Source organism: Protopterus annectens, chromosome 15.part0 (genome assembly GCF_019279795.1).
Source record: "Protopterus annectens isolate FY-2018-M chromosome 15.part0, PAN1.0, whole genome shotgun sequence".
Lineage (NCBI taxonomy): Eukaryota > Metazoa > Chordata > Ceratodontiformes > Protopteridae > Protopterus > Protopterus annectens.
The window spans coordinates 295,226,194-295,250,615 of record NC_056749.1 but is presented as its reverse complement, the minus strand read 5'-3'; positions in this window follow the sequence as shown (position 1 = coordinate 295,250,615).

Here is a 24,422-nt window from a genome sequence, read left to right as displayed (position 1 = left end):
TGGATGTACTGAGGAAGGGAGAGTAAGACTGTTGCCATTTGTTGGATTGCTGCCTATTGGAGAGATAGCTGTTGTACCACTATAGGATAGGGGGAGAAATGTGGAGGGTGGATAGTTTAGAGAGTAGGATAGTGTGAGAAATGGTATCAAAAGCTTTGGAGAGGTCAAGGAAAAGTGAAGCAATTATTTTACCAGAATTCCGTGCCCGGTTAACTGTATCAGGGAAGGATAGGACTGCCGTAGTGGTGCTGTGTCCTTGTCTGAAACCATGCTGAGTGGGTGATAAAATTTGATTTTCATGCAGGTGGTTGAGGAGTTGGGCATGGATGTATTTTTCCAGTATTTTAGAGAGGGGTGAGAGAATTGCTATTGGACGAAAGTTTGTGGTGTCTGTGTTGGTGCCACCTTTGTGTAAGAGAAGAATGAATGCTTTTTTCCAGATGTCTGGGACAAGGGATTCTTTAATTGATCTGTTAATGAGTATGCTGATGGGATAAGCTAAAGAGTTTGCTGCTAGCTGCAGGAAGTGTGGGGGTAGATTGTCAGGGGCCAGAGTACAGAGTTTTAGTTTAAGTAAAAGTATTTTTATTGTGCTGGTGGGTATGGGGGAAAATTTTAGGGTAGGGTTAAGGGTAGACTTGTTTTCTTGGATGATTTGCTCATCAGCTGTCTTGATGGTGGTGCTGTTAACTGTAGGAAAGGTGGTGGTTAGGTTAGCTATGGTGTCAATGAAGTAAGAATTGAAAAGGGTAGCAAGTTCAGTAGGAGTTTTTTGTGGGTCAGGGAATGGATTGCTTTGAGAGCCTGGGTGTAAAAGTTGGCTGATGGAAGACCAGAATTTTTGGGGATTATTTTTATGTTGGCTTTGTAGGTGGAAGTAGTGGTCTTTTTTATCAGTGGTTATTAGACATTTTGCCTGGTTACGCAGTTGCTTGTAATGTAGTAGAGATGAGGGGTCTTTGTTTTTCTGCCATGATTTCCAGGTTTTATCCCTTATTGACATTACTTCTTTGGTGGATTTTGAAAACCAGCATGCATGGTTATGTTTTATTCGTTTTTGGCGGGTGGGTGCTTGCCTATTTAGGATGTCTAGAAATGCTGAGTTAAAGAATTCAACAGCCTCATTAAGTGGTAGGGATTTGAGAGGTTTCCAGTTTACTTTAGCTAAGGTTTCATTAAATATGGATGATTGGAACTTAGTAAAATTTCTGGTAGATTTGTATTGGTGTTGGCCTGTGGTTGGAGTAGTCTTGCGTATGATATTTGCTGGGTGGTCACTAATGGTATTAGATAGTATGCCTGCACTGATGACATTGAAAGGGTGGGATACTAATATCCAGTCTATTGTGGAGCCCCAGTTGTAATTTTTGTGAGGTCTAGTTATGTCTTTAATTAGTTGGGAGAAGCTGTAAAGATTTATGTTTTTTGAGGGGTTGTTGTGGCCTATATCTAGCCAGTTGGTATTTACATCACCTAGAATGATGGTTTCATTATCTATATTTTGGAAGTCCAGGTAAGTATGTTTTCTAATATTGGTATGTTGTTTCCTGGGGGAATATAAAGAGCAATTATGCAAATGTTTTTATGGTTGTTAAGTTTCAATATAGAGATTAGTATTTTGGCTGGGGAGAAGTTGGGTGTTGGTTTTGAGTAGGGGATTAATGTGTAATTGCTAGGGAAAAGTATTGCTACTCCTCCTCCTCTCTTGTTGGGTCGATCGACTCTCAGGCATGAGTAGTTTGGGGGGAGAAATTCAGTGTCTTTTATATATGATTTCAACCAGGTTTCAGTAGCTGCTATAATATATGGGTTGTACTTAGAAATCCAGGCATGGAGTTCAGGTATCTTGTTCCTAAGGCTTTGGAGATTTATGGTTGACAGCATAAGAGATTTGCTAGGTTTGTTGGAGCTGATGGGGGCTGGTCCTGGCTTGGGTTGTACATCAAAACACTGGGAAATAGTGCTTTGGGAAATTGTGTAGGTTATACTTCTCAGTTTTTTTTCCCTAAAAATGGTGTAGTTGCTGCTGGTGGTATGATAAGGGGAGTGCCTTTGGAGAGGTAGAATTTTAACTTTGCATATACAGAGGTATTAGCTGTGAATAATCTAGGGTGGATGTCTGAGTAACTTAATAATTGTGGATTATGGGTGCTGGTTGTACAGGTATGTGCAGGAGGTATGTTGGGTGCCTGGAAAGTTGTGATTATTGTTAGGAGAGAGAGTGTAAGTGAGAGAAGCAAGATCAAAGTAATAGTTGTGATGGACATGATGGTGGTTGAGTGCAGTGTGATAAAGAATATGAGCAGGATAGAAGAAGTTTAGAGGATGGAGTACTATATGGGCTTATTTAGAAATGGGTGGGGAGGTTTAGTACAATAATGAGGAAGTATAATAGGGGAATAATTAGGGGGTTATGGGATAGGTGGAAGAGAAGTATGGGTGGGGTCAGGCTAGGTTTAAGGTTGATGTTATGGGGGAGGGTGGGGATGGGGGCAGGGAGGAGAGCGGAGTGAGCATAGCGGGTTCGGCCCCACAGGGAGAATACCTGAAAAAATTATCAGTTTAAAGGTGAGTACTGCGCTTAAAATATCAGCATCTAACAAAAGCTTAAATAAAGTAGCTCTGGAATACTTTAAAACTGCCAAACAGCTCTGTTTATGTGCCTGCAGAGAGAGTTGTGATTAGTCTAGAGACTATGCTGAAAGTAAAAGCAAAATTTTCTAATGTAAACAGTAAAGGCTTGGGAGTTTGTGTGTGTGTGTGTGTGTATGTGTGTAAGGCTGATTCAAGGTAATGGCCCAATCTAGTGTCAACTGGCTCGAACCCTTCAGTGATGTGCATACAGCTCTTACGCCTTAAAACCTAACAAAAGCTAAGTTGCAATTCACCTATTACAACAGAAAAGCTGTAGGGTGCCAGGTTCTTGCTTCCTGGCATTTTATTTAGTTACGATAGTCAGCTTCAGTGGATGAAGTGGAAAATGCATATTGTAGTTAATCCCAAGTGGGGGTGGGGGTCACGCATGAAAGAAACCCATGCAACTGAAAAATAAAATTAAATAAGGCAGAATTAGGGCAAAGGTTACAGAATGTGAAGTGCAAAGCATGCAAGGTATACAGATAAAAAGTAAAATTGATTAAATTGCATACATTATCAGCATTAACATGCAGCCTCTGACTGATAACAGCTGTACAATCCAGCAGTGAATACAGACAGGATATATTGCACAAAGCAAGTATGGCTGTTCTAAGGCAATAATTTTACAGCTAAGTTATACAATATGAACAATAACATGAACTACACTCAGTTAGCCTTCTATAAAAGTAATTAAAAGTCCAGCCTTTGAGCCTTCTAAGAGCAGTAGCATACAACAGGAATGCTTGCAGATGCAGTTAGAACACAAATAAGATTAGCAAGCAGTTAAAAGGATGCCTGGCAGATCTATAATTAAGCTCTACTATCATGAAATAAGATAGACATACAAGTAGTTTGTCAGTTAATACAATAGCTAGCGCTCAAAGCATGTAGGAGTTCTGAACATCAGTTACAACTCAGCACCATCCAATGACTCAGCAGTTAACAGAAATAACCAAATAATTCATATGTTAAACAGTAATGCATATCAACTCTAATAGAAATGTAGCACTGCTCTACTTACTAGCTCTGCATGCACAACGAACAGAGGAGCAGGGAAATGTGAGTTAGGTAAAAGTTGAGAGATGGTTTAAAGATGGCAACAGCGAAGGGGACTGACTAATGAAGATAATCAGGGGGTGGGGCTGGGAGTAACAGACAGGGAATGGAGTAGAGAGCAGTTAGAACAGGATTAGCCAGGAACATGTGTCCCTCCCTCACAGGGAGAAGACCTGAAAAAATTATCAGTTTAAAGGTGAGTACTGAGCTTAAAATATCAGCATCTAACAAAAGCTTAATTAAAGTAGCTCTGGAATACTTTAAAATTGCCAAACAGCCCTGTTTATGTGCCTGCAGTGTAAATTAGAGAGAGTTGTGATTAGTCTAGAGACTATGCTGAAAGTAAAAGCAAAATTTACTAATGTAAACAGTAAAGGCTTGGGAATTTGTGTGTGTGTGTGTGTGTGTGTGTGTGTGTGTGTGTGTGTGTGTGTGTGTGTGTGTGTGTGTGTGTAAGGCTGATTCATGGTATTGGCCCAATCTAGTGTCAATTGGCTGGAACCCTTCACTGATGTGCATACAGCTCTTACGCCTTAAAACCTAACAAAAACTAAGTTGCAATTCACCTAATACAACAGAAAAGCTGTAGGGTGTAAGGTTCTTTCTTCCTGGAGTTTTATTTAGTTATGATAGTCAGCTTCAGTGGATGAAGTGGAAAATGTGTATTGTAGTTAATCCCAAGTGGGGGTGGGGGTCACGCATGAAAGAAACCCATGCAACTATTACAACAGAAAAGCTGTAGGGTGTCACATTCTTGCTTCCTGGAGTTTTATTTAGTTACGATAGTCAGCTTCAGTGGATGAAGTGGAAAATGTGTATTGTAGTTAATCCCAAGTGGGGGTGGGGGTCACACATGAAAGAAACTCATGCAACTATTACAACAGAAAAGCTGTAGGGTGTCAGGTTCTTGCTTCCTGGAGTTTTATTTAGTTACGATAGTCAGCTTCCAGTGGATGAAGTGGAAAATGTGTATTGTGGTTAATCCCAAGTGGGGGTGGAGGTCAAGCATGAAAGAATCCCATGCAATAGCTCTGCATGCACAACAAACAGAGGAGCAGGGAACCTAAAGCAGTAATAGGATGGAAAATAAATGTGAGTTAGGTAAAAGTTGAGAGATGGTTTAAAGAAGACATGAGAATTTGAGACCTTTACCCTTAGCGTAACTATACTATACAAGAGCTAAGATCTAAACTCAACTTACCAAAATCATACACAGTTATCTTGAGACAAATTAAAGAGATATACTCCAAACACCTTCAAAACACTAAATTAACAAAGGCAGATATAAATATATGTGAAACAATATGGAATATAATGCTAACCAGTGGGGAAGATGATATCCAACACATATAAATTAATATCAGAGTTTAAATTCCAGGACACCACACTCATCTTTAGCTATTGGCAAAAAATAATGCATTAATAACCGAACAACAATTAAACCAAGCCTTAACCCTAACGCTTAAAGCAATACCTCTGAAAAAACTAACATACACTCAACTCGTGATTAATAATAATGCTTACCTTACTCCCCTAGTATTACACAAATTCAACTCATCTAAATCACCTTACTGTCCATATTGTGAATCACAGGAAGCAGATCTAATTCATATGTTTTGAAGTTGTAAATGTGTATTTAAACTATGGAACTCACTAAAAATCCAACTACAAAAACAAGGTTATGAAAAAAGCAACGCTTACTTGGGAATTCACACTCCTTCATATCTTATCTTCAGATATACCCCAAAACAAAGCAAATATTTATATCACATTATTTCTATTAATAAAACTATACATTGCTTCCAAATGGGGGGACAGACTCAAGACAAACTGGAATGATTTCAAAAAAATGGCAATTAGACATCTACTTGCCCACAAATGGGTAATTGACACAAAGGGTGATACACTGAAGAAATTAGAAAGATGGGAACAGATGTTTAACATACTGCTAGCATAACCCACCCTTTTTATCATAAGGACTTTGGTCTTTACACGCATAGTTACATTTCTAATACATAAGTGACATTGTGAAAATAAGAAATATCTACATTACTGTAAGCTTACTGATTCACCTTGAAAATTAAAGTATATGGCACCTTTGTACAGTTGTAAATAAGTTAGGTGTTTATGTATGAATCAGTTATGTGTACCTGCAATTCTTTACCCAATGTACATTATCATTATTTTACTATTTTATTTTATCTGTATTCTTATGACTTGAAAAACTAAATAAAGAATTTTGGGAAAAAAAAACACTGACACTGTGTGAGGCACATAGTTATATACTGGTGCTTGAGGCAAATCTATCACTCAAAGCCAGTACACACAAGAATCAGGTTGTAAAAAACAGACAACACCACAATAAATCAATCACATGCAGCTAACATACACATAGGCCTACATATGCTGAGGCACTTAAAAGTAATATGTGTAAACCACTAAGTTCAAACCATGTACCTCAGCAATTTTAGAAACATGCAACACAAGCAGCAACTGCCATGAAATTTACATTTGTCAGTCACACTGTTTCATACTAAAAGTCCATAAGGCAAACCTCCACACAGTCACGTTTTCTGGTCATCGCTGACTCCATAGTTAGACACAATGATCCACCACTCACACACCTGTGCAAGGGAAAGGGTCATGGTCAGGTGCCTTTTAGATACAGGGATTCACCGCATCACAAATATATTCATGTCCTTGCACCTCAGGTACATATATGGCACAGTCATAGGGCACATATGTAGAAATGAATTGAAGAATACCATCCTGGCCTATATAAAGAGAGACAAGATGGAGCTCTCTGAAAATTTGTGAGAAGTAGGTATAAATTTAGTCTTAAGCAGTATTCTACCACCACCAAGCATGATGCCGCAATATGAGATTGAATTCAACAACTGACTTAGCATCTGGTGTCATACAATATATAAGTGTGTGTGTGTGTGTGTGTGTGTGTGTGTGTGTGTGTGTGTGTGTGTGTGTGTGTGTGTGTATTTATATATATTTATTTATTTATTTGCAGTTTGTTAACCAGGAAAGTTCATTGGGCCAAAATGAGCCGGTTTTCAATGGAGGCCCGGAGAGAAAAGCTCCATATACGATTATTACAAAGCTAATATCAACAAACGTAATTACAATACAATTTTAAAAACTATTAAAAACACAGTAATATAGAAGACAGAATAATGACATTTGAGCAAGGTTTTGTAACAAAGCATTGAATGAAATTAAAACATAAGTATTTTGCAGTCTATAAGTATAATTTGGAGTGCAGGCACTTATGCACTCAAAGTTTCATGAGGTGAGAGGTAGGAAGAATTAGAGCAAGAGAGCAGAATAGTGAAAGGTGAATAGGCTGCATTATGAGAAAGGAAAAAAGGGAGAGGGAGTGGAAATGATATAGAGGGAGTCAGATGGGGTAAGAACATAAGCATTCCCAGTGAGAAGAGAGATGTGAAATGAGCATGGTTTTGAAGGTGGAGTTGTTTTGGGTGATTCGAATTTGGGGGTGAAGTGAATTCCATAGGCGAGCGAGGGAGAAAGACAGCAGAAATTGCCCAGGTGCACATAAGGGTTTGTACACTTCGAGGAGGTTCTGGTTACTGGACCTGAATAGCCTGTCAGGATGATGCAAGGTGAGTATGGAGGAGAGGGAAGGGCAGTTAGAGGGTTTTAAAATGAGTTTGTGAGCAGTTAACAGTTGAATCTAAGAGAGATAGTGGAGGAGTTCCAGCCCATTCAAGGAGTGGCGTGCATCACAATGGTGGGAGGAGGATTTGGTCCCAGTAGCAAACTTAGAGAGATTTTATTTTAACAGGATGAAAGTTTTGACTTTAGGGAGGCTTAAAGGTTGGTGAGGAGAGGGGCTCCAAACAAGAGAGAGGGGGTGAGGTAGGAAATAGACAGTATATGTTTGGAAGAGGGAGTGAGATAATGGCTGTGACGATACAGCATTCCAAGCTTTTGGTCTGTTTTCTTAATACTAGTTTGTATATGAATCTCAAACTTTAAATGTTCATCAATGATAACACCTAGAAGTTTTGTAAGGGAGATTATTTCAATTGGAATCATATTCTGACAGACTATGGAGAAGGAATTGTTATCAATAGAGATGTTTTTAGATGGGGTAAAGGTCATGATTTTGGATGCATTGAGAGCAACATGATTTTTCAGCATCCAAGACTGTATAAGAGAAGGCATCTTGTGTTAGTTGCATGAGTTTGGGGAGAGATTGACTATAGCAAATTATGGTGGAATCGGGAGGAGATGGTAGATAGTACTAACTGCTTTGCCAAAGATGGCCTAAACCTAACCCTCAAGGTGTTACTAAATCCTTGCCCTGCTCACTAATGCCTTTCTAGACAGCAACTGTTTTCTAAATTTCCAACATAATAAAACAGAATCTGGATAGCGTAAATGTATTGCTGTCTAGTGCTAGGAGATGAAAAAAAATGTGAATCCCTACAAGCATTTCTAACCTAGGAAACATTGAAATGCATTGCATTTTGTTATAATTATATACATTATTATTATTATTATTATTATTATTATTATTATTATTTATACTTGAATATTCAATTCCTCCCTGGTTGGATCTGATAATAATCTAATCACCATGGAAATTCACATCTCACCCACACCCCCTGCAAAGATAACCACCATGAAAAACTTCTCCAAAGCTAACTTTGCGCTGCTAAAAACAGAGGTGGCTAACTTCACGGCACCCATGTCAATAGAAAATAGATTCATGACTGCTGAATCATACACCGATGCACTGTACAAACATGTACATAAATGCACGGAACTAGCCATACCCAACAGAACCAAGATGCTCTCCTCCAAAAAAGGAAGCCAATCTGGTGGTCCCCTGCCATTAGTAAACTCTACAACAGAAGGAAGAAACTGTTGCAGAAAAAGGTGAAGTCTCAAGACTGGAAAAACTCCCTTTTTAGCCTCAGCAAAAAGTTGAGATCCCTCATCAAAACCTCCAAAGCCAGGTATAAAAGCAGAATTGTGGCAGACACTAAAAACAACCACATATATCAAGAATCTCCATGGCAATACCCAGGTTTGCTCAGAGTTACTGCACAAAAGTACCTCCTATACTGAGCCAACAGATATTACCAGCATACTGGCCGACAGATTCAGTGCCAACTTTACCCCTCCCCCCAAAGGACCAATCACAATACCGGAGGAATACCAAGCACCCAGCATTACTGCAGCACAGGTTGAAGCTGCATTGTCCAAGGCCAAGAATACAGCTTCCAGGGGACCTGACAATATCCCTGAATGTGTTTTACATGAACAACACAGTGAACTAGCACCACATCTGCGTGCCATGTTCAATCACAGCCTCACCTCAGGCTTTGTCCCTATGAATGGCACACTGCTAAAGTCATCCCTCGGCATAAAGGGAGAGTGACTACACACCCTGGGAATTATCGCCCAATTAGCCTGACAAGTCTGATATGTAAGGCTATAGAGCACATCATCATGGACCTAATTAACAAAGTTATAGGGAATCTACAAACTCTAGATCCCATGCAATTTGGTTTTGTGAAAGGTAGATCATGTCTGATCAACCTGTTTGACTTCTTTGAGTCAGTCACCAGAGCTGTGGATGAGGGCAAGGCAGTTCATACAGTCTACCTCGATCTGGCCAAGGCCTTTGATACCATTCACCATTCAGGAATTATTGATAAGCTCACCAAACTAAGCATCAACTCCTATATCACTAGGTGAGTTGCAAACTGGCTCACAGAACCCACAGTGTGAAAGTAGCAGACTCCAAGTCAAACTGCTGACCAGTCACGAGTGGAGTCCCACAGGGATCGGTCCTGGGTCTTCTCCTGTTTGACATTTACTTCTCAGAAGTCCAGGCCAACACGGATGGACTATAGCTGACCAAGTTCGCAGACGACTGCAAGCTGGGAGCCATTATTAACTCCCCAAGTGATGTAGACATCCTACAGAAAGGCTTCACTGAGACCAATGTCTGGTTTCGAAACCAATGACCTTAATTTTGTGCCAAAAAATCTGTCATCATCCCCTTTGGGAAAAACTCAGTCCCCACTAATTACCACATTGATGGGAGTCCACTGAAACACTTAAGGCATTATAAGAGATTTGGGGACACAGGTTGAGAGCAACCTCTCCTTCGACCACCACATTGCCACTAGCTCTGTTAGAAATGCTACACCTAAAGAAATCCCAATCCCTCAGCATCACATGCTCCAGAGACCTCAACCTCATTGCCACAATCAACAGAACATGCTGGAGGGACAGGTTTATAACCCAGAAACTGCCCAAGCTCTGGAACAGACCGCCCATACATGTCAAGCACCTCACTGGCCTTCTTCTAGAGAAATCTTCATGAGTGGATGGGAAATAGAAAGTTCACCCAGGGGATCACTCCAGTGGCTCTACTTGATAGGGGCACTGGGAACTAACATCAGGAGGCATGATACCAGGGCATTTCTACGGGCTAGGTTTGTAAAGGCTCCAGGGCTATTAGCCTAGTACACACCTATGAACCTATGTAGACCTGATTCAAGACTAATGAGAACACTCCGTCATTACATGGTTTCAATGTCTACCACACATTTAGTCCCACCACACATGTCTGAGGCATTAAGGCATTGGTGTTTCCATTTTCTTACAAAAGAAATATTTCGCCTCCAGACCTGCTAGAGAAGATAATGACCTGGAACTCCTCCACATCCAAATTAATATTAACAATACCACTTATTATATCATATCATACCTGAATGGGGTCTATATTAAAACATCAAATGTTCTAAATATAGAACGCTCTAAAGAGCAAAAATGCAGGACCTCAAAATCATTATTGTGGGAGGCTGTGCCCACTACACCCTCCACTAAATATACATACCAACTCCAAGATCGCACTACAGTTAGGAAAGGGAAAATATTCCAATCTTCACTGTACTGCAATCTTGAAAAAAGCACTTTGAGGTGCTGCATTTTCGATGTTTAGAGCATTCGATAGTTAGATCATTCAATATTCTAATACAGAATCCCTAAATCTAGGGCAACCTCTATTTATCCCTCTGCCCATACTGCCTACCTAACTCATATGGAGTCCTTATACATTAACTTAAACATCATTTTCTTGAGAGACTTCAACTAACCTTCCAGTAACTGGGAGACTTATAGACCTTCAAGCATGTATGCCCAAAGATTTCTGGATTTCATCAGTACAAACTATCTATACCAGCCAATGATAACCCCAAAAGGGTGATAAAATCTTAGACTTGTCCCTTAACAATATGAGACAGCATTCCTCTCTGTCAACTGTTACTTCCTCCCTGGTCAAATTGCATCACAAATCAGTCAAATTCACCATAAGACTGAAACCAGAAGAATTCTTGACTGTATCATTGCATGCAAAAATAAATGAAACTCCCAAGATGATAAAAATGCTCTTGATAAACTAAACAGGGAACTACAAACCCTGATCAGATCAACAAACAGATGTGAAGTAAAAGTAGCCACCCAGACAAAGGACAAGCACAAAACCTTCCCCTTCTTTAACTATGGTAGAAAGGTCAGAAACAATTCACAGCACTGTGCAGAGCTAATACATTATATTACATGCTCCGTTACAAGGACATAGACAATCTATTAGCAGGCAGATTTAACTTAAACTTCATTCCTTATTTCCTTCCTATATTCCAAGATCATATACCCTCATCTACAACTCTTCCTTGTATCTCTCATGAACAAGTTTTCAAGGCACTAACCAAGGCCCGAAATACTACTTCTATGAGAACAGATAACATACCAGGCTACCATATGCTCAACGTGAACCAGAACTTGTTTGATCATCTATAGTTGCTATTCAATATCAGTATCCAAATAGGCTTTGTGTGGGATGAATGGATGACCACAACAGTCATCTTCCTCCACAAAGGTGGGATGTCAACTGACCCAGGTAATTATAGACCCATTACCCTGACCAGCTTCATCTGTAAGACTATGAAAAGGATGATTATTATATTAATAAATAAGGACATAAGCAACCTACAGAGTCTTGATCCAAGCAAGTTTGGATTCATTAATGGGAGATCCTCCAATCTTAACCGTGTTAACTTTTTCAAGAATGTTACTGAAGCAATGCATGATGGTAAATTTGTAGAAATCACATATCTAGGTAGCATCACAAAGGCACTAAACACCATCCCACATTCAGGCATAATCAATAAACTAACAATTAAATAAATGTAAATCTTTAAGTAACTTGTAGAAAACTCTGGATCATAAATAGAACTCTGAAAATTAGGTGATTAGCTCTACTTCCTAAAAAAGACCTATCACTGCCACTGCACCGTAAGTTTTGGTCTTTGCAACATTCCTCCTTGGCTTTTGCTTCCCAAAAAATGAAAGGAAATATTAATAGTTTATGGCTGCACATATGGTGGCATCTTAAACTCCTCAGAGGACACCAAGATCCTGTAAGAGGGCCTGTTCCGAACAAATAGCTGATGTCAAACCACAGACATAAAATAAATGCAAACAAATGTATGACAGTATACATCATAGGTTCATAGGTGTTTACTAAGCTAATGATCACAAGGGCCTTTTTAAGCATAGCCATGCATCCCAAATCTCTGACAAGTTCTGATACCCTTGATAAGTGTAAGAATGGGCCTTGGAGATGAATCATTTACAGGTTACCTGATTGCATTAAAGACACAGGTGTCAAACCAGGGATGCACTTCTGTTTTCCCATCCAATTGTCCAAGTTGCACTTGAACTGGATTAGGGAGGAACTCTGCTTCACATGGATATGGAGGTTGTTTCATAGATGAGGTGGTATCTAGGATACATACCTCTCTCTCTCCAGCAGGTCCTGTTTATATCACAGTCATGGTTTAAGTCTCTAGAATGGGTAATTTTGGTACTGTTTGTTTTGTGGATATGCAGGTGGGCCATCAGAGTAGGGTCTGACAATGCCCTGTATGCCAGGTATAGATCTCCCCTCAAAAGCCTGCAGGAGACATAATACAGGGATAGGGCCTTGAGACTGTCTGCATAGGACATATTACTTATGCCCTGTATTCTTTTAGTGAAGAACCTCTGTGGACATTCCAGTAGTTGGATATGCCTGGTTAAGTACATACCAAAGGGGGCATTGTACTCAATGATAGGTCTGATGAATACTGAATACAGTGGAACAATGACTTCCTTAGACTTAGATGCCATACTTTCATTTATAAGTTAGGCAGCATATTATGATTTCCTTACCACTGTAGACATGTGATGGTCAAAGGCTAGATTACTGTCTGTGTGTGTCCCTAAGTCCCTAATTACTGGGTCATATCTAAGGGGTGTGTTGTCAATATGATATTTACCAGGGATGGATGATTTCCCAAAGGATACTGTTACGCATTTCTTGGCATTTAGTTTTAGTCCATGGCTCTGACACCAGATGTTTGTCTGTGTCAGCCCCTCCTGGAGAACATTTGTGTCAGTGTCAGATTCAATGACAGCTCTTAATTTGCAATCATCTGCAGATTTAACCAGCCAGAGACCAGTGACATTGGCCTTGAATTCTGACAAGTCTGTCTGTGTCTTTCGGCTTTTCCCGGTTAGGGGTCGCCACAGCGGAACTCCAGTCCGCTAATGATTGGTAGTGGATTTTTACGTACCAGGTTGCCAGCCCTGATGCACAACCTTCAACGAAGGCATGCCCCATTCACGTATGCCTCCACACAGAAGATGCTCTAGCTGAGAATCAAACAGGACAAGGTCTTGCTATGAGGCGACAAGTAAATGCCAAAAAGGAGCAGTCCGAGGACTGATCCCTGAGGGACTCCACTTGTGACTGGCCTCTTTGTAGTGGTTGACTCCCCAATTCTATATTCTTGGGTGCTGTCTGTGAGCCAGTTGGCTATCCATTGGGTGACATATAGGTTTGTGCCTAACCTTGAGTTTGTCAACAATGCCAGAGTGGTGTATTGTGTCAAATGTCTTGGCCAGGTCAAGGTAGGCAGTGTGAACAATTTTGCACTCATCCATTGTTTTGGTGACCTTCTCAGAGAAGTCCACCAGGTTGAGTAGGCATAGCCGGCCCTTGTTGAAACCAATCTGGGTTGGGTCAAGTGTCTGGAGGTTTACTATATGTCTATTGATCATCTCCATGATAATTCTTTCCATGGCTTTATATATAAGACTAGTGAGACTTATGGGTCTATAGTTTCCAGGGTCTGTAGATGGCCTACCTTTGTGCAGAGCGATGACTGTTGCCCTTCTCCATTCATGAGCATGAAGCCTGTTTGGAGGCTACAGTTAAAAGGGAATTCCAGAGGCCCTGATAGGCCATGTTTAATGCTATTTAGAAGGCATCCTGGGATATTGCCTGGGCCCGTTGATGCAGTGTTCTTGGTCTTAGAGAGAGTATTAAGGACCTGTTCCATATTGATAGTAGGGGGAGTTATATTTGATGATATTTCCTGAAGGAAGGTTGAGGGGGAGAGCGGAGTAAAGTTGGAGCTGAATTTATCAGCCAGGAGGTTTGCTTTATCTTCTGGCTCAGTATAGGTAGCTCCATTTACAATCAGCACTGCACAGAATTGTGTATTGCCTTTGAGGTTGCAGACATAACTAAAGAATGCTTTCTGGTTGTCCTTGGCCTGGGTGGCCAAACTTACCTCAAATTTGGCTTTGGTAGACTTTATTTACCCTCTGAGCTGTTTGTTTAGTTTGATGAAAGTGCTTTTATCCTGCTGGGTGCTGCACCTCCTAATTTTGCCATGATTTTATTTCTCCTGTTATACATCCGATTGATATTGTGATTCCACCAGGGTGGCTTGTTTTTTGAGTTAGTTCTGTATTTCTTCCTGGAGGGTACAGCTACCTCTATGCAGTGATTAACATGCTTGTACAGGGTTTCTGTGAACAGTTCTGCATAGGCAGAATTGTTCGCAGGGTTTATGTGGGCTTGAAATTTTGCCAGGTTCTCACTTAATAGCAGGAGGTTAGCCTTAGAATAGTTCCTGAATATTCCCGGTTTAGGAATTATTATTCCAGGTTATTCCAGGTTTTATTTTTACTTGAAAGGAGAGAATTTTGTGGTCTGATCTTACCAGGGAAGGCATTACAGTAGGGGGTGTGCAGCAGATTCCCATATTAGTGAGGACCAGATCCAGTATGGTTGCACCCCAGTTGGTGTACTGACTATCTTATCCAGGGAGTTTGTGTTTACAAAATCCAGGAATCCCTGTGCATGTACGTTTGATGTCGTATAGGTTTCCCAGTTAATAGTGGGGTAATTAAAGTCACCCATGAATATGGTAATGGGTTGGATGGATAGTAATTCTAATAAAGTTAAATACATGGTATGGGTTTCCTGGGTCATAGAGGGGGACTTATACCTTGCAAGAGAGTGGCATTGGAGTTTACCTATGGTGAGTTGAACATGGAGCAGCTCAAGTGCATTGTCTTGTTTGACCAGCCTTGAAATATATTTATTTTTGATGTAAATAGAGACACCTCCACCTTTACTCCTTACTTGTGAAGTAGCTGGTCTAAATGTGTGGAAGGTATTATTAACTTGCACTTTTGTTGTGCTCTCTGTGGCTTAAACCAAGTCTCAGTGACCTCACAGACATCAGCATTCTCTAGGGTAAAGAGAGCTTCTAGGGAGTGGAGACTTTTGTTTAGACTCCTAGCACTGAGCAGTAATACCTTTAGATTTTCTTGTTTTCATTTGCTATGTCGCAAGTGCTTTCACTATGGCATTGCCTAAAAAAGGCACTATGGGTGAAGACAATGTTTTAGCTAATATTCGAAAGCCTAGAGGGGAGAGGTGCAGACCATCACTTGTAAAGCAGTGTGGTCTGTTGACCATCTCCTTCCATTTTGAAAAATATTGCAACCCCTTAGAATGACACCAGAAACTAAGCCAATTATTATAGTCAATTGTGTTTTCTTTTGTCTTTTGTTAGTATTCTGACATCATCCTTGGAGAAGATAAAGTGCTGCTCAATGCTACGCTTATATCAGCCTGAGACACATATTCCAAGAACTCTAGGATGTCTCTTTTCATACAGTCTAGGGAGGTACGTCTTGGGTCATTTACTTCCACATGGGCTATGACTGAGTTATATTGGTAAATGTGGTCCAGGGAGGTACGTCTCAGGTCATTTACTTCCACATGGGCTATGACTGAGTTATATTGGTAAATGTGGTCCAATGACCTGAGTGCATGAGTAATGTGGCAAATCCTAGCGCCTGATAAGCAACTGACCGTAACTTTCTCCCTGTACTTTTATTCAGCCCACTGAGGGACATCAGTGTGTCTCATGATGGAGTCTCCAATGACTAGAATGTTGGATTGAGTGGTGACTTGCCTTATGGGCTTGAAGGTACAGGCTCCATGAGATTTAGCTCTATGTGTTGATGTAGGTATTGTTTTAAAAGAGTGCATTTGGGGCTGCTGAGGGTATCTCTTATGTGTACTTTGTCTAGGAGGTCTTGGTGGTCATGGTTTAAGAAGGTTACATGTAAGCACCTCTGTATATGTTGGTCTATATGTCTGCTTTGAATTGTGCATGATGGGTGCAACATGTGTACTACTGACGACCTTACTGATGTTAGGAGTACTTTTATGTGAGAGCTTTGCCTCCAGTGACATTGTTTAACTACATCTCTCACATACCATATCAGTTTATTGGAGAATTAACTGGTGGTGACTAAACATGAGACAATTTCTACATTGCCTCAGGATGCCCATATATCCACCAAACCGCTAACTGAGATAGTAGGAAAGTTCATATCCATGGCAACAGACCCTTTTTTATTGATTAGACTGTTGGAGTCAGAATATCAATCACTGTCAGGAGTATCCAGTTTGCATCTATGTGGACAGTGCTTGTCACTTGCAAACTAGTTGTCCTGTGTGTGTAACTTGACACACTTGACCACCCCAACCTATCACATCAACCATCCAATTAACCCTAAGTGCACCTTTTAAAAACACTCTTCAACACCCCCTCCACCCTACCCTTTCCCTATAACACCTCTTACTAACCTAACTAAACTAAATCGTGATTCCACTATCAAAACACTCACATGCACAACTCCTACTAGATACCATTTATATCTCTTCCCTAACACTGCTGACGCCCATTACCAGCTATCAAACTCAATTTAATTACAGCCTAATCATCCCAAAAAAGTTACACCCTTCAACACTTCAAACCCCAAGCCTTATAGTCAACTAGCCCCATACCTCTACCAAACCACCCTTATCCACCACCTCATACACAAGATACACCCATCACACAGACAATCCCACACTATTCTAAAGCACATAAAAACCATCAATAAGATATTCAGACTTTATTTACACTTGCAAACAGCACTCATATGCTGTGGTGACATACATCACAACCCAGTCCCACTAAATCCAGATGCACTAATCACTGACCTGATTAATAACCTACTCCACAGACCCAAAAACTCACTCCTCAACATAAATCTAAATGTTAGAAGCATCTCGAACAAAGTCCATGACCTCCATGCCTTGCTCTCCTTTTATCATCCAGATATTGTGATACTGACTGAGACCTGGTTTAAACCAGAAATCCATGATAATGAAATAACAGCACCAGGCTACAATATAATCTGTAGCGACAGAGTAGGAAAAAGGGGTGGGGGAGTAGCCATACTTTACAAAAATCACCTCATCCTAGAAAAAATAGACATCACAACCCCAGACCCAGAAAACATTGAACTCACCCTCACTAAACTAAAACTTAACCTAAATAAATATGTCAGTATTATAGGATGCTATATCCCTCCAGGCAACAATATTCCCATTAGAGAAAAACTCCTAGATTGGATATATAAATCCCTTCCCCAAAAAAACATCCTATTAGGTGATAACAAAAGTCCAAAATGAGAGTAAACAAACACGGCTCTCTTGATAATAAATAAAAGACAAAACTTTTATTCAGCTATAAACTAGTGAGCACTTTTGTGCCTGCTAGCACTTCTTCAGACAATACAAACACTGCAAAAATCTCAATAAAAAGGGTTGCATCACCCGCATTATTTCACAGCAACCACTCATATATTTTCAGCAATTAAAATTCACCTGCTGACAATTGTCAACAAATGTAATGTGAAGTCAAAGGCTTCACATATCAACTAGCTTAAAAACATCTTACATACAAAATATAAAGTCTGAAACTGCACATAAAAGATACAATAAAATGAAATTAAAACATTAATTCTCACTTTTACTACTATCAACTATATAACAATACAGAGAGGTGACTGCAGCAAACACCAGTAATAAAATCTTTACTTTCTCACATATAAAACTACTGACTTCAACTTTCTCACAGTTGTAATACCAGAGTGTAGCAAAAGATGGCAGTCATATACTCCATACAGAAATGTATTCCAAAATTTCTAAGGTAAACACCTAACACACACACTTCAGGCTAGAAAACAAAGAACAGCAAGTATTGAATTTCCTATCCTTTAAAACAACTAGGGGTACATCTATCAATAAATAATATTGGCAATACATCACAAAGAAACTAAAATACTATAAGAGAAATGGTTGGATATACCCTGGTAATAGCATTCTTAATGTTTCAATGGCCTCTCAGCTAAGTAAGGTTTCAGGGACATTAATTCATTCAGGCCATATCCTATATCTGCCTGCAATCTAATTATCCATTTAACCTCACATTTCTCAGTGTAGATCTTATAATTTCCTAATCTAGCCCCTCTAGTGGTCATTTCAACAGATATAAACCTAAACATATGCCTGGTGCCATATTCAAGTGTATGCCTAGCTAGGGCATTCCCCTCATCTTCTTTATTGATCGCATAAATATGCTCTCTAGCCTTTTCTCTGAGTGTTTTATTGGTTTTGTCAATATAGAAACATGGACACTCTATACATCTAGCTAAGTAGACTAGATCCCTAGATCTACAGGCTGCATAGTGATCAAACACAAACACCCTCCCTGTAGTTGGATGCATAAACTTATTGTCATCCATCATATATGAACAGAAGTTACAGCTTATACATCTAAAAGTACCCTTCCTTACCGATTCTATTCCTTTCTTCTTGTTATTCTCATAACAAAGTAATCTCTTAAGAGATTTGTTATTTTTTATAAGAATAACTCGGTTTAGTATTCACTACCTTCTTTATCTTCTCATCAACTAATAAAATCACCCAGTTCATTTTAATAATCTCACCAGCTGCTCTATTGTCTGTGGAATAGGGTATAACAATATTTATTAATTTCCCGATTTCATCCTGGAATACTTTGTCATCACTAACAAGTCTAGATAATCTCACCATCTGTCCCTTTACTGTATTCTTCTTTTGAAAATAAGGGTGGCAACTATAATTTATTTATTTTATTTATTGCATTTGTTTACCAGGATAAGTCCACTGGGCCTAAAAGAGTCCATTTTCAGTGGAGGCCCAGGGAGAAAAGCTCCGAGATAAAAACAAATATATAAACAATTAGTACAGAAGCAGGAACAGTGTTACAGATAGTAAATATAGTTACATATACAGAATATATACATAAAAGCAGGAATCTAGTTTGCTTGATTACAGTAATATATACGGAAAATGTACATTAAATCAGAATTCAATGAACTCAATATATACAGAAAATATACACTAAAGCAGAATTCAATTAATTCAATCAGAGTGGTAAGAACGAGTTGGAATACGTCTTCTTATGGAAAATACTAGACTGAAGACTATCATGGTCCTCATATAGTTATATGTCAAGGTAATCACACCTTTTGTCATGCATCTTACTCGTAAATTTAAGAAATGTGGTCGTTGTACCCATAAAACCAACAAATTCCTGTATTTCTTCTCTAGTTCCCTTCCAAAAGATTAATATATCATCCAAAAAGCATAAATGAAGTGCTATTTTGGACATATAATCAGAGGAAAAAAATGGATTGTGTTTCCCATTGTGCTAAAACTAAATTAGCATATATGGGTGCACATCTGGCACCAATAGCTACACCTGTAATTCATTTGTAGTACTCACCTTCAAATATAATATAATTGTTTAATAGTACCATTTCCATAAATTCCACAATCAATCTATGCTTCACTGTGTGCATATTTCCATATCTATGTAAACAAGCTTCAAACATTTCCAGTCCTATACTGTGTGGTAAGACTGAAAACAAATTTACAACATCTATTGTGATCATAATCACATTGCCACCTCTTTTCAATTCCCTAATAACATCAAGACTATGCCAAGAGTATTTTAAAATATGAGGAAATTGATTCAAAACACTTTTACAGTTGAAATTCACAAATGAAGCCATAGCCTCTGTTTTAGATCCTCTATCAGAAACTATCGGCCTAAAAGGTGGATTATTTACATCCTTATGGATTTTTGGGATGCCAATAATGGATGGTATAATTATTATCTCTACCATTAAATAGTCATACTCATCTTTCTCCAGCAAACCATCTATTAATAGTTCATGCAACTGCCTATCTAACTTAGTATATGCCTCAAATCTAGGAACCTTTTCATATGTACAGTTGTTTAACATTTGTGTCATTTTACTCGAATAATCCATATTGGACATAACCACAACCCCACCCCTTTTATATGGTTTCATTACCCTATATTTATCTGTGGTAATTAACTCCTTTAAACAAAATCTCTCCCCGGAGGTCAAGTTGTCTTGGAATATTTTTTCCCCTTTGACACATCTGCATATCTGTGTTTCACACAACTCAAATATATGTACCATGGGGTTTTGTGGGGGTATGAAAGTACTTGATCTTCTTAATGTAAAAATACATTCACCAGTATTAGTGTTAGCATTGTTATCAAAAAACATTTTTAAATTTAATGCTCTTGTATATAGTCTAAAATTAATAAAAATGTTTCCAATGTCATACCTAAAAGTAGGAACAAAAGTAAAACCATTTTTAAACAAAGTAACATAATCCATTGGCAAATCAGCTTCAGTATAATTATATATTGAAAAACCACCATTTTGTATTATTGTGCAACTACATTCATGCGTATGGGTTTCAACCTCATGTAACGCCATGTCTGAACTTAAACCATCATTACTACTATTCATGTCAAAACGTACATTGCTATTACTGTTATTATGAAATCTAGATACATGGCTGGCCCCTCCCATTTTGAACAACAGGCCGGCTAGGGGGAATGTTGCCTGCATGGGTTCATTGAATACACAGCTACAAGATTTTAAAAAAGCATTAAAGTGTTACAAATCGCTTCAGATGGACAATGCATTTTTAGAAAGATCCATCGATTTGCAACAGGTTCCCAAAGGCCTGAGAATTTTCAAACTACCTATGGGGTTCGAAGAAGGAACTGAGTTTTATGAAAATCTAACTGCCTTGTTTAACCGTACAGGTATGGATATGATGAGACTTATTTTGCGTAACAATAATGACAGATTGGTTACTTTAAAAGAGCAGCTTGTGACTTTAAACAATAGTATTACTAGTGACTTATTTCAATTTAACAAGGTTCGTGTTGACAATAACACAAAAGAAATGGACAATTTTGTTAAGAAGGGACTTGAGATTAAAAACAACAAGCTTTTGAGAGATAGTTGTGAGTATGCTGAAAACAAAGCATACAAACATTTTAGAGCTAACAAGTACAATATTAAAAGACATACGGATGATAGACAAATATCTAGTAACATTGTTAGACCCTCGGCAGAGGCGATATTTGGTGAATCCGTTGATGTCCATGGTAGGGACAGAAATAGAGAGGATGGAGAAGTTTTTTTTTAGAGGAACAACCCCTCAGGCGGTCCGACAGAATATGGGACCGGTACCAGGGTCAACAACAGCAGCACGGGTATTGCGAAGGGAATGGGAGAGGACGGGTTTGCCAAACAAATCAAACAACTATGAACGTACCAACACCGTACAACAACAGATAAATTCAAACTGTGACCTGGATGTTCCCCTATATGGCATTAATAGTGAATAGTATGATTAAACATATCTTGGAGCACCAAGTTATCAGGAACACAACTCATTTGTGAAACATTTTTATAATGAATAGATTAATAACAGCAATAGCAATGTACTTTTTGACATGAATAGTAGTAATGATGGTTTAAGTTCAGACATGGCGTTACATGAGGTTGAAACCCATACGCATGAATGTAGTTGCACAATAATACAAAATGGTGGTTTTTCAATATATAATTATACTGAATCTGATTTAGCAATGAATTATGTTACTTTGTTTAAAAAGGGTATTTCTTTGTTCCTACTTTTAGGTGTGATATTGGAAACATTTTAATTAATTTTAGACTATATACAAGAGCGTTAAATTTAAAAATGTTTTTTTTGCCAGCAATGCTAACCCTAATACTGGTGAACATATTTTTACATTAAGAAGATCAAGTATTTATTTATTTATTTATTTTATTTTACATTTGTTGACCGGGCTAGTCTAGCTGGATACATGTCCATTTTCAGTAGAGGCCCGGGGTGAAAAGCTCCACAATATCAGAGGTAGTTAAATATAACATTCAAGGATAGAGTTATAGTTATTACATTAAAAGAGAAATCAGACATAGATGTTATACAATTGTTTAAAAGAAGTACAATACTTAGAATGAACTAGCATTAGAATTAGTCGAGACCTTAGGTTTGTGGATTAGGAAGGGACTTTAGTGGGCCAGGAGAGTTTTAGTATTAGTCAGGATTAGAGCAAGGGCATAGCCATTGCGACTTTAATAGGTCTTTGAGGTGTTTTTTTGAATTGGTGAAGAGAGGTCATGTGTCTTAGGTTGTTTGGCAGGGCATTCCAGGATTTGCCAATGGAATTTGCATAGAGTGCTTCGCCTCCCAAGTTGTTAGCCTTGATGGTTTGAACTAGTAGGCTTTTGGATGACCTAAGGGATGTGAGGTTGGAGTAAGGGGTAAGTATTTTGTTCAGTGAGGGAGTTTTTTCTGGATGATTAATTATTTTAAATGCCTCAGTGAGTTGGTTGAGTTTGAGAGTGTTGGAGAGTTCTAACCATTCCAGGGTCCTTAGATTTTGGCAGTGATGGGTCCGATAGGGCATCCCTGTTATAAATCTGGCTATGTGGTTATAGGTAGTAGACAGTTTGTTGAGTTCCTTCTTGTTGAGGAAGGAGAATACAGGAGAAGCATAGAGGAGTGTGGACAGAAGGTGGGTCCTAGCAATAGTTAGTTTGGTGTGCGGAGTTAAGAAAGTTTTTATTCTATACAAAGACCCGAGTTTTTTGTTTACAGACTTAATGGTCAGACTGACATGTGTATCAAATTTAAGTTTGTTATCTATGGTCACCCTAAGAAGTTTGGTGTGGGAGACGGGTTCGATTATGATTCCATTGTTGGAGGACACGCAGAAGGTTGGGGTAATAGTATTAGGTGGTTCTTTTCCTTGGGAGGTATTTAGTGTGGGGAAAAATAGAAGTAATTTAGTTTTGGTTGGATTTAGTAGAAGCAGAAACAAAGCACCCTGAACCACTGCTAGGTAGGCAAACAAATTTATTAAGCCGAACAGTTCACTCGAAAAAATAACGCTGAATCAAATCACCATACGTTTTCGTCCACAACTTCATCAGATTACACTAATACATTCAGTTAACTGCTTTTATATACTCATCCAAATTTTAAAAAACAGCCAGTAAAAACAATCATTGTACATAGAAGTGCATTGAGTTACTGCCCTCTACTGACAAGGAGGATTATTACACATTAAAGTCACAATTTTGCTGATCTCATTTTTAATACAGGGCAAGTGAGATCATGTCATTTAAACCAGGGAATTTACTGGCCTCCAACACCACTTGCCAGTATAATTCCCTGTATTCAACTAAAGTCTCCCACATACCGCCCCTGGGGTCCTTTGGCACAACCTCTAATATAAAAAACTGAAATTCAGCTTCAGGACAAGTTTTTGTGTGTTTGTACAGAGAATTTGTTTCACATTTTATACGAATATCATAGGTGTGCTCATAAATTCTCTGCTTAACCTTTCTTTCACTCTTGCCAATGTAAAAAGCATTACATTTTTTACATAACCCAACATAAATAATCCCTTTTGTGTTACAATTCGCAAAAGTTTTTAAAGTTAAAATTTTGTTATTTCTGGCAGATAAAGTAATGGTATCCCCAGTAATCAAATAAGAACAATAATTACAAGCACCACATTTAAATACACCAGCTTTTTTGTTTGTACCTGCTAACCTTGAATTCCCTTTACTACCTCTTTCAAAAATATCCTTCAGGGTGTTCCCTTTCCTATAAATATGTTTTATTTCACCCTGGAAAATGTGATTTAAGTCAGAAACTTTAGAAAAGTTAATCCACTCTTTGTCAAAAATTCTTTTGATCACACCAGCTTGTCCATCATATGTGGTAATGATACCTGATACGAATTCATTATTTAACCCATCTACTTTCTTGTTTGTGACTTGTTGAGTTGCAACATCTTCAATTTTACCCAATACAGGGCAAACCTTCCCTTCCTCCCATCACTGACTTCTTTGGAAACTCTATCAATGAGCTCTTCCGGTAGCCTCTATTCAGGAACATGTTTCTCAGGTTTTTACATTCGTTACCATAACATGCATCATCAGAAGTCATTCTACACAAGCACAAATTGCCCTTTTATAACACTCCTTTTCTGGTGTGGGGTGCGAACTTGAGT